Source organism: Bos indicus x Bos taurus, chromosome 10 (genome assembly GCF_003369695.1).
Source record: "Bos indicus x Bos taurus breed Angus x Brahman F1 hybrid chromosome 10, Bos_hybrid_MaternalHap_v2.0, whole genome shotgun sequence".
NCBI lineage: Eukaryota > Metazoa > Chordata > Mammalia > Artiodactyla > Bovidae > Bos > Bos indicus x Bos taurus.
Genome location: NC_040085.1, coordinates 93,804,003 through 93,816,140, shown reverse-complemented (window position 1 = coordinate 93,816,140; position 12,138 = coordinate 93,804,003). Strand labels below are relative to the sequence as shown.

Here is a 12,138-nt window from a genome sequence, read left to right as displayed (position 1 = left end):
GTCTTCTTCCCAATGCCTTGGCGAAGAGACTCAATAATAAAAATCAACCAGCTGGGGTAGAGACTGGAATGAATGATGGTGAATGACACCCAGATTGCTGGTAAGGGTCTCCTGCATTATTTATAACATCAGTGGAGTGCCTCTTAACAATTTACTAGTTTTAAGGTATGTTTACAAAGATTACAGCACTGTACTAATGACAAAAACTAAAAATTGAAACACATAAATGCTCATCAATAGGGAAGTAAATGCATAAACTATCCATATCCACATCCTGTGGCTGTGAAAAATAAAAATCTGATATGCTGTTAAAGTTGTTTTTTTTTTTTAAACTACAATGTATATATGGCTTCTCTGGTGGCTCATTGCAGAATCTGCCTGCAATGCAGGAGACCTGGGTTCGATCCCTGGGTTGGGAAGATCACCTGGAGAAAGGAACTGCTACCCACTCCAGTATTCTGGCCTGGAGAATTCTATGGACAGAGGAGCCTGGCAGGCTACAATCCATGGGGCAGCAAAGAGTTGGATACAACTGACTGACTTTCACTTTCAGGATGTATATAAAGTCTCATCTACTTTTATAAAAGTGTTCACATATATACACATTTGTATATTATATGTCAGCACAGATGAGTACTGAAGAATAAACACCAAAGCTGGTAACATGGGTTAAGGAGGCAGATGGAATATATGGAGAAAAAGGGGCTGCGCTGGCTTTTGCATGGTACAGTTGGCCCTCTGTATCTGGGGATAAAGAACTGCTGGATGCTGAGGAACCACTGTGCTATGTTATTTTACACAAGGGACTTGAGCATTCGCAGACTTTGGTATCTGCAAGCATCCTCAAACGGGGGGACAACTGTATACTTGCCAACAAAGGTTCGTCTAGTCAAAGCTATGGTTTTTCCTGTGGTCATGTATGGATGTGAGAGTTGGACTGTGAAGAAGGCTGAGCGCTGAAGAATTGATGCTTTTGAACTGTGGTGTTGGAGAAGACTCTTGAGAGTCCCTTGGACTGCAAGGAGATCCAACCAGTCCATTCTGAATGACATCAGCCCTGGGATTTCTTTGGAAGGAATGATACTGAAGCTGAAACTCCAGTACTTTGGCCACCTCATGGGAAGAGTTGACTCACTGGAAAAGACTCTGATGCTGGGAGGGATTGGGGACAGGAGGAGAAGGGGATGACAGAGGATGAGATGGCTGGATGGCATCACTGACTCGATGGACGTGAGTCTGAGTGAACTCCGGGAGTTGGTGATGGACAGGGAGGCCTGGAGTGCTGTGATTCATGGGGTCGCAAAGAGTCGGACACAACTGAGCGACTGATCTGATCTGATCTATTGTCATTTGACCTGTTACAATGGCCATTCATTTCTTTTGTGCCTTGAAAGGCAAAGGTAATATATTATTATTCTCAAAAATAAATAGACATGTCAACAAATTTTCAAAAATGAATATTAATAATGCAAATATAAAATTATCTCAAAATTATCAAATGCAGAACAAACGAAATAATGAACCTCATTAGAAGACACTTGAGATAGTCAAGCTTTGATGACTCAAAGCTGGAACAAGGTACAACAATTAGCTGTCCTTTGATTTCAGGGACTTACTTATTCTGTTTATCTCAAGACAGAGCTAATAAAGCAAATGGTTTTGAAAGGTCCTAAATGGTTCTCAATATTTGGGCATATTCCAGGAAGACTAGGTTAATTCAGCTATTTATACAGTGGCATATTTGACAGAGAAAATGCAAATCAGATATTTGAAGTTAATGTTCAATTAGCCACTCAAACGGAAGGGGGAAGCAGTGCCAGGTAAGTAGAGACGATGTTACAGCTGATGTGATTTATTTGACTTTGGAAACCCTTGCTTGGGAAAGTGTTTAGGGGGCTGTAGGAGATTTGCGTGAGATGGCAAATTTGCTGTGGGGCCCTCAGGGGATAAATTAAAGGTCAACCACGTGATATCCCTTAGAATACACTCTAAAATATAGTCAACTCTGAGAAAGAGATAAAACAGTCCTGAGTCAACCATCCCTAGAGTACTTTTCATGCATGTTTTCAACCTTTTGGTCATGACCCACGAACGAATCTAGAAATAAATTTAGTGTACTGTAATCAGCGTGGGTCTAGATGAGGACGAAAAAGTTTAAAAACCTTAAACTTTAAACTGCCTTAAGTACTGCTCTTTGTTTTTTTTTCCTGCCCTCATCCGTATACCTCCTACTTCCAACCAGCAGGAGCAAATCACTTTCCCACCAGTCTGTAAGGCCACATCCTGTGCTGATTTTCAAGGAGCTAATTTTTCCATTTAGAAAAAAAAGAAAGTCAAGTTCAAGTATCCATTAGAAAAGGCAAGAGATAATTCCATTTTCTCCACCTCTCAACAAAGTGTGTGTCATAATGCTTAAGAGGCTTTGCCTTTGGACTTCTCCCTGAGAAGTCATTCATAAATTCCCTTCTCTTGTATATTAAAATGTCATATAAAAATAGGAAGATTACATCAAATAAAGTTGGAATGCCGGAATCTAGTGAGGTTCCTAAGGACTGTACTCACAGTCCGGCACCAGAAGCTACAGAACAATGGGAACTTGTAATAACAAGTTACTGTTACTGTAATAACAATAACTGCAACAGTAAGAAGGCAAAGGCACCCCACTCCAGTACTCCTGCCTGGAAAATCCCATGGACGGAGGAACCTGGTAGGCTGCAGTCCATGGGGTCACTAGAGTCGGACATGACTGAGCGACTTCACTTTCACTTTTCACTTTCATGCATTGGAGAAGGAAATGGCAACCCACCCCAGTGTTCTTGCCTGGAGAATCCCAGGGACGGGGGAGCCTGGTGGGCTGCCGTCTATGGGGCTGCACAGAGTCGGACACAACTGAAGAGACTTAGCAGTAGCAGCAGCAGCAGCAACAGTAGTAAACCCTCAAATCTGAAATGTTACATCTTCAGCTGGGTTGTGGGCACTCGAACTTCCAAAGACTACTGTTACCAGCAGAATCCTCAGCTTTACTTTTGAAACTCCAGCATGTGCCTCACACTCAGAAATAAAGCACTGATCACAAACCCAATGGCAATGGGGGACAGCTCCCTTGTACCCCAGACCTGCACATCCAGCTGTCTACCAGACCTCTGTACCCAGAGAGATGCAACTTAACATACTCCAAACTTAACCTGTCTTCTTGCCTTCAAGCCAGCCCACCCCGCACATACACGGTGCTCCCTGTGTGCTACTTCAGCTAAACGAATGCGCTCCAGGAGCCAGGTTCCACATGCCCATTCGCCTAAGGCAGAGACTCGGACATCCTTTCTGAGTTCTTCCTCCCTATTCCGTTCTCTTATCAGTTTCTGTGGAGCGTGCCTCCTAAATCTTTCTGGAAACTTCACTCCTCCCCGTGCCTCCCACCATCAGTCTAGCTCAGGACACCGCTGCTCTCCTGGATTATGGCAACAGTGCTGTCTCTGGTTTTCCTGCTTTCTCTCCAAATGGTTTTCCGAATCCATAACCAAAATGCAACACTCAAAAAGGAATACTGAGTATATCACTTCTCTTACTAAAAGATAAATATAAATCACCGCAACACATCAATGGCTGCACTTTGCCCTCAGGTAGGGTTCAAATTCCTCAATATGGCCTAATAACCCCTCCCCCAAGCTATCTTCTCTTGTCATATAGAAGAAACTGCAGAACTGCAGACAAGTTTAATGCCCTCCTGCCCTGACCGCTTCCACTCAACTCCACATCACACTCAGGTGCCCTATGCAAAGACTTCTTAGACCCTGGTGGGCACAGCACCCCCATGCCTCCACATTCTGATCACAGCACCTATCACACTGCTCAACGGGCCCCTTGCTTGCATCTCCTCCCCTGGGTCTATAAATTCCTTGACAAGTGGGATTGTGTCTGACTGGCTACAACACCCAGCACAGTGCTTGGCCCAAAGCAAATGCTGAATACCTGGTAAAGACAAATCAGCTCTTCTGTCCGGGGCAATGGGAACCATGAAAAAGCCAAACCAAGCACTTGGAGGTCAACGCTGATTTGCACAACACAGTGTGGACAGACTTCCAGTGATGCTGCTAAGTCACTTCAGTCATGTCTGACTCTGTGCAATCCCATAGATGGTAGACCACTAGGCTCCTCTGTCCCTGGGATTCTCCAGGCAAGAATACTGGAGTGGGTTACCATTTCCTTCTCCAATGCATGAAAGTAAAAAGTGAAAGTGAAGTTGCTCAGTCGTGCCTGACTCTTAGCGACCCCATGGACTGCAGCCTACCAGGCTCCTCCATCCATGGGATTTTCCAGGCTAGAGTACTGGAGTGGGTTGCCATTGAGGAAACCATAAATCTCTGAGGTGCCAAAGGATGGAAGACCTACAGCTGGAAAGTCATCCCACAATCGTCTGCTACACAATCTAAAAACAGAGCGAGAGTTCAGGCCAGTCATGTAAGTCTGCTTATGATCATAAACAACGTCCCCATTAAGTGCATTTTACCTTTAAAACCTGTTTTTACTTTATACAAAGAAATGGTATCGGGGTAGGATGTGGTGGGAGGTGGGAAGGAGGTTCAGGAGGCAGGGGACACATGTATACCTATGGCTGATTCATGTTGATCTATGGCAGAAACCAACACAATATTGTAAAGCGATTATCCTCCAATTTTAAAAAAGTAAAGATGGTAACAAAAATAAATAAACAAATAAAAGGAAGCAGCTTGTAAAAAAAAAAAAAAAAAGGAAAGAAACTATACCCCCAAAGTCACAACTGTAACAGCTATTAGATTTCTCCCTGGTCTTTCTGTTTTTTTAATCTGTATGTTTGTGCTTTTCATTAAATAGCTATAATCATAGCATACATATCTCGCTAATTTAGTTTTACTTTTACAGTTTTAAAGTGGGTATACAGTCTTCCTATTCATAATTTTAATGACAGAATAAATGCTATCAAAACACGTTATAATTTTTTCAATCACATTTAGGTAGTTTCTAATCTTTACTAATGTAAATCATGCTATAAAGATATATAAAAAATACATAAAAATTTTCTAAATTGGTACAGATTTTTTTTTCTCATTTTAAAGGATTACTGCACCACTGGAAGGAACTTGAAAAGAATGCATGTTTGGGAAACCATCCACGTGCACAACATTCTAAAGAGTGGCTACTGTAATTATGGAAGAAAGGGCTTGCAGATCAAAACACATGCCTGGTAGAGGAAGGAGTAAGAAAGGAAGCTGTGAGAGGTGATGGAGAAGACAGGAGAAGGTAAGACATGTTGCTGAAGTAGAACAGGAGAAGCAGGAATTCAGAAGGAATATCTTCCAAGTGGAATATGTTCCTGAAAGACCACAGAGAAGCAATTCTAGAGTCACACTCAGTTCTCAGACAAGAGTGTACCCTGCCTCGGTCCCTACTCAGTATCAGGACGTCCCAGGGGTAGGTGGACCATCTTGGTATCTCAGAGCACAGCAGCTTTCCTAGCACATACTGGGCATCATTAGAAAAGACCCTAATGCTGGGAAAGATTGAAGGCAGGAGGAGAAGGGGACGACAGAGGACGAGATGGTTGGATGGCATCACTGACTCAATGGAAATGAGTTTGAGCAAATTCCAGGAGATGGCAAAGGACAGGGAAATCTGGCATGCTGCAGTCCATGATGTCACAAAGAGTCGGACACAACTGAGTGACTGAACAACAACTGGGTATCCCATTTACCCCATTTAAACAAGAAAGCCATGACTGACAGCTGAGGAGTCTGACCTTTTTCTCACACCTAGGGGACCAGAAGGCAAGAAGGGGAAGAGCAAACAAGAGGAAAGTGGCTCAGTTAAGTTCAGTTCAGTTGCTCAGTTGTGTCTGACTCTTTGTGACCCCATGGATCTCAGTACACCAGGCCACCCTCTCCATCACCAACTCCCGGAGTTCATTCAAACTCATGTCCATCGAGTCGGTGATGCCATCCAGCCATCTCATCCTCTGTCGTCCCCTTCTCCTCCTGCCCCCAATCCCTCCCAGCATCAGGGTCTTTTCCAGTGAGTCAACTCTTCCCATGAGGTGGCCAAAGTACTGGAGTTTCAGCTTTAGCATCAGTCCTTCCAAAGAATACCCAGGACCAATCTCCTTTAGAATGGACTGGTTGGATGTCCTTGCAGTCCAGGGGACTCTCAAGAGTCTTCTCCAACACCACAGTTCAAAAGCATCAATTCTTTGGCACTCAGCTTTCTTCACAGTCCAATTCTCACATCCATACATGACCACTGGAAAAACCATAGCCTTGACTAGACGAACCTTTGTTGGCAAAGTAATGTCTCTGCTTTTGAATATGCTATCGAGGTTGGTCATAACTTTCTTTCCAAGGAGTAAGCGTCTTTTAATTTCATGGCTGCAATCACCATCTGCAGTGATTCTGGCTACCAGGGCAAAAAATTTATCTATGAGGGATTTGGGGGAGCATGTATGAAGGAATGGTGGAATCTCAACCGGCTCTGCCATGACCAGTGGTCACCAATAATGCCATCTGCTTGCACCCAAGTTGAGCCCTTGCAGGGACAGTTCAGCTTCTACTAACAGCCTGGTTCTTCCCTTGGCAGGCTTCCTATAATGAAAATTTGATTCAGCACTCATGTAAATATTATTTCTCACACAACTCTCATCTTCTATTGTTCTTGTGCTAATAAGCTCAACAGTTTCACAAATCCAGTTCCACTGTCAAAGAATACTAAAATCCTCCTTGGTAGAGAACTGTTAACTAATATGCTGTTTTCTTTTCCTTCTATCCTAGAAGCACAAATCGAGCTCTCACAGAAGGCAAAGGGGATCTGTAGTCTTCCTGCAAACACAGAGCTGTGGTCTCTAGTCATTGCAGTTCTATTTCCACCTATTCCACTGACTTATCAAAAAATCTTAACATTCATATAACATTCATACATCCTCTAAGAAGCCAGAGTGCTAGGAAGCCTAGAATTTAGCAGAACTTAAAAATCAGAGGGGAAAAAATGGTCCACAAGTCCTACTTTACCGTTAGGAAGGCTGTATATCTCATGCACCATCCCCACCCCCACGCCGCCTCTGTGCCTCATTCAGTACCCTACAGAGACCCTTTAAAAACACAGTCTGTGCTTTCAGCAATAAATGACATCCCTGTAAATCCATGTAATGTTCAGGAAATAAATCCAGGGCTCTCTGCTGCCCGTACGGCAACATTAATCTTACGAACAGGACTATGAAACACCCACCCCTCCCCTCCCTCCATCTGCTTTAAGTAGGGCAAGTATTTTACTCATGTTAATTGTTCTGACAGATGAGGATCAACACTGCTTTAATCCATTTGCAGCCTAGCACCCGGCTACATTTATCTTCTCGAATGCTGCTAGAGGCAAGTACACTGGCTGGGAGGACTACGAGAGCTACCTCGGGGCAATGCTCAGAGTTCTTAAGTGATGGCCTGGACATTCCCTACAGAGGGAGTGAGCAGGCTCCTGGAGTCGGTGATGGACAGAGAGGCCTGGCGGGCTGCGGTCCATGGGGTCGCCAAGAGTCAGACAGGACTGAGCGACTGGACTGAACTGGACTGAGGGAGAGTGGGTCCCTGAACCAGTTCAAGGTCTCTTCGTTGCCGCTATGCTTGTGTTTTGATCCTTTAAAAACAGTGGACAGTAGGATTTTTATTCAATGTAGACAAATTATATCAATCTCTATTGATTTCTTTTCCATTGCTAGTGTGTCTTCTTATGGACTAATTAATCCTATGCAAGTTCTCTAAAATTTAGACAAAAGGATACGTCCGAATCTCATCAGATTCTTCTATGAAATTCTCTAACCCAACTAGGAACTGTCTGCATTTTGCAAGGGGTGTGCCCCCTGTTTTACAGGACACACTGGGTGGCGTCGGAGCCCAGGCCCGCCAGTGTGGGCAAGGGTGTGTGCCTTAAATATAGGCAGACCTGGGGTCAGCCCCCAGCCCCACCATCTGTCACCGCCACCCCCAGTCCCGTGGATACAGTGTCACAAGATTCAGCACATTCACACCCAGTCGGATACCGTTCCCAGCCAAGGGCTTTGGCTTTGTCCCCTTAAGCCACTGTACCTACATCCTGGTTTTTAATTACCTGAAAAAGCAGCTTAATACACTGTGCTAAATATTTCTTAGCTATTTCTACCCTCACGCCAGAAGTCCATCGAGGAGGACCTGTTCTGAGAGTGAATACAGAGGTCTGACACCCTCCTCCCCCAATTTAGGACAGATGGAGCTGGTCACCCTGTCCTCCACAGGCCCCTCCTCACTGCTTATCTCCCATGTTTGGTATTTGCTGTTTTCTCCTTCCTAATGACTCTATCGCTCTTATTTCTATTTCCTCTTCAATTTCATCCTGTCTCCCATGCTATCAATTTAACAAACTTATACACTTCCAGTTTTCAGTACAGTGCTTTCAGTTCAGAAATCCCAAGAAGAGAAACAGATATGGTAGGAGTCAGATGTGTGGGACAGTGAGCAGAGAGAACCCACCTGCAAAATGCACTTCCTATCCCTCACATGCAGAACTCCTGATTTCCTTCTCCTGTCCCTCACCCTCTGCTTTTCAACCTGCTCAGTCTGCAATGGTGAGAGAGGAGTGAACAGACAAGAGAATATTCTTCTAGATTTGGGCTTTTTCTCCAACTTCCAGGTAAGGCGTGGCCTATGATCAGCTGCTTAACAAAAAGTCCTTTTACAGACATGAGACATTCTTATGTTATAACATGATTTTGCAGAGCAAAAGCTCTGACTTGCCAAAATGATTACATTATATTAATGTGGTAGCACCCTAAAAACCTACATGTATTCTTTTGAGCTCCAAGTATAATACTGAGACCAAGAAATGCTAATATAAAGGGATGACACCCATTAAGAGCAATTTAGTTTAAATCACCAGAAACAGACAATTTAGATAGTTGCCAAATTCAGACAATCCCACAAGATGGATTTTGATGGGAAGTTTTGATTCCCAAGAAGCAGTTTTCCTGGTTCTGCTGCTAACAAATCAGGGCTGATGTGCACAGGCTTCTTTAAGATCCTATCGGGCAAACTTAGACCAGCATTAGTTGTCAGAATACCATAACCAGCCTTGATGTGTCCTGATTAGGATTTAGAAATGGATTCTAGCGAGTTACACTTTTATTGACAAGTGAAGAATGTACCCTGGCTGTTCTGTTGTTTGTAATGGCTGAAGTCAACATTTAAGAAAAGAAAAGAGAACATGTGTACTCTAAAGACTAAACTGATGGCACTCAGTGAAAATACCTTGCATCCCTATGAAACAGAATATAAATGAGAGAGGATGCACAGTGGCCTTGGTTACATTCTGACTGTGCACTGCTATAGGAAGAGTGGTGTCAGATCTGACTTTACTCTCAGGGCCTCAGTTTTCTCAGCAACAGAATGGGATAACCAGCTCCCTGGAGGTGATGTGATGAGAGGATGCCATGAAAGAATGGAAATAATAACAGAGTCACAAGTATAAGGTGTTGGGCTTACAGTGGTCTTCATAAAAGGCAAACCTCAAACCAACATGAAGATCATCTGCCTGGATAGTTCTTTCTTCCTGTATAAAAGTCATAGTTCCCCAAACAGGGACTTCCCAGGTGGTACAGTGGTGAAGAATCTGCCTGCCAGTGCAACAGACATGAGTTTGATCCCTGGGTCGGGAAGATCCCCTGGAGAAGGAAATGGCAACCCAATCCAGTATTCTTATCTGGAAAATCACATGGACAGAGGAGCCCTGCAGGCTACAGCCCATGGGGTTGCAAAGAGTTGGACACAACTTAGCAACTAAACCAAAAACAAAACTGCATTAAAAAAAAAAACAAAACAAAAAACCAAGAAGGGAGATATCACCTCACACCTTTCAGAATGGCTATCATAGAAAAGAACACAAGCAACAAATGTTGGCTAGGATGTAGAGAAAAGTGTACTACTTTTGGTGAAAATATGAATTAGTGCAACCACTATGGAAAATAATATGAAGATTTCTCAAAAAAAAAAAAGAAAAAGAAAAGGAAGACAAAAACTAAAAACAGAATAACCAATTACCCAGCAATTCCACTCCTGAGTATATACCTGAGGTATGTGAAAACACTAGTTCAAAAAGATACATGCATTCCAATGTTCATAGCAGCACTGCAGACAATAGCCAAGATATGTATCAATATCTTGACACCAGCCTAGCAAGTATCCATTAACAGATGAATGTGATAAAGAAGACATGGTGTATAAACAATACCACTCAGCCATAAAAAAAAAGGAAGAAATTTTGCCCTTTGTAACAACATAGATGGACTTGGAGGTTACTGTGCTAAGTGCAATAAATCAGACAAGAGAAAGACATATACCATACGATATCATTTTTATGTAGAATTTAAAAATAAAACAAATGAGTGAATATAACAAAAAAGAAACAGACTCACAGATACAGAGAATAAACAACGGTTATCAGTGGGGAGAGGGAGACGGGAGGGGCAGTATAGGCATAGGGGAACAAGAGATACAAACTATTATGCATAAAATAAACTGCAAGGATCTACTGTACAAACAATAGTAGACAGTCAACATTTTATAATAACTGTAACTAGAGTGAAAGTCACTTAGTTGTGTCTTTGTGACACCATGGAGTATACAGTTCATGGAATTCTCTAGGCCAGAACACTGGAGTGGGTGCTGCTAAGTCACTTCAGTCGTGTCCGACTCTGTGTGACCCCATAGACAGCAGCCCACCAGGCTCCCCGTCCCTGGGATTCTCCAGGCAAGAACACTGGAGTGGGTTGCCATTTCCTTCTCCAATGTATGAAAGTGAAAAGTGAAAGTGAAGTTGCTCAGTCATGTCCGACTCTTCACGACCCCATGGACTGCAGCCTACCAGGCTCCTCCATCCATGGGGTTTTCCAGGCAAGAGTACTGGAGTGGGGTGCCATTGCCTTCTCCGTGGAGTGGGTAGCCTTTCCTTTCTCCAGGGGATCTTCCCAACCCAGGGATCCAACCCAGGTCTCTGGCATTGCAGGCAGATTCTTTACCAGCTGAGCCACAAGGGAAGCCCACAACTGGAGTATAACCTTTAAAAATTGTGTGTCACTATATAGTACTCTTGCCTGGAAAATCCCATGGACGAGGAGCCTGGTAGGCTGCAGTCCATGGGGTCTTGAAGGGTCAGACATGACTGAGCGACTTCACTTTCACTTTTCACTTTCATGCACTGGAGAAGGAAATGGCAACCCACTACAGTATTCTTGCCTGGAGAGTCCCAGAGACGGGGGAGCCTGGTGGGCTGCCATCTATGGGGTCACACAGAGTCGGACACGACTGAAGTGACTTAGCATGCATGCATGCATATCGTACACCTGAGTATTATTGTACATCAATTTTATTTCAATTAAAAAAAACAAAAGAAACCAAGAAGACAGCGAAACTGAACCTGGCCGTTGTGCTCAGGGAGGAGAGGAGGCGCGTCTGTTCCCGGTGACGCAGCCCGTCACAGTCCTGCCCCTACTGGGACAGTCAGCGCGGCAGGCCCTCCCCGTCGGTGGTGGCTCACTCTCCGTTCTCCCCAACAACCCAGCCAGTGCCCCAGCAGCTCCAGGGCAGAACTGCCCTGCGCTCCACGCCAGCTCAAGCCTCCTCATGGGTTCACCAGGGGACAGCCACAGTGCTCCTCCTCCCTGGGGTGACTCCTATCCATCAGCTTAGTTTCTACAGAGGGGCGCTCCCCAGGGCTGAAACGCCTTTCATTCTTCACAGGAAAAGATGAAACTGCCCTACACACGACACAGAATCTCGTCATTTCCTCAGCATGTACCGACGGTTCCCGTGAGGGGGTTCTAGCCTTGCACAGCTTCCACCAGGGCACTCAAGCCACAGCCACTGCTCTCGTGTGGTGACCTGACACACGACCCTGTTGCTAATCAGATGTTAAGTGATTCATTCAATACGTTAGGCATTCTATTAGGAATAAAATCAAAGATGCTCTTCAGCTTCAAAAGGTCAGGCCTCAGAAAGCTACAAGGAGACATGCACACGAAAATATGAAAGCACCTGACATCTCCTTTTACTGTACAACATGTCACAGTGAAGTCTGTACGTATGTGGCGGTCTCCAG

General features: G+C 44.2%; 1 protein-coding gene across 2 annotated transcripts in view; it reads right to left on the bottom strand.

The window, feature by feature from the left end:
- The window catches only part of MCC (MCC, WNT signaling pathway regulator), a 532,038-nt gene that overhangs the window by 163,544 nt on the left and 356,356 nt on the right, over positions 1-12,138 (bottom strand). The gene's annotated exons all lie outside the window — the stretch shown is intronic.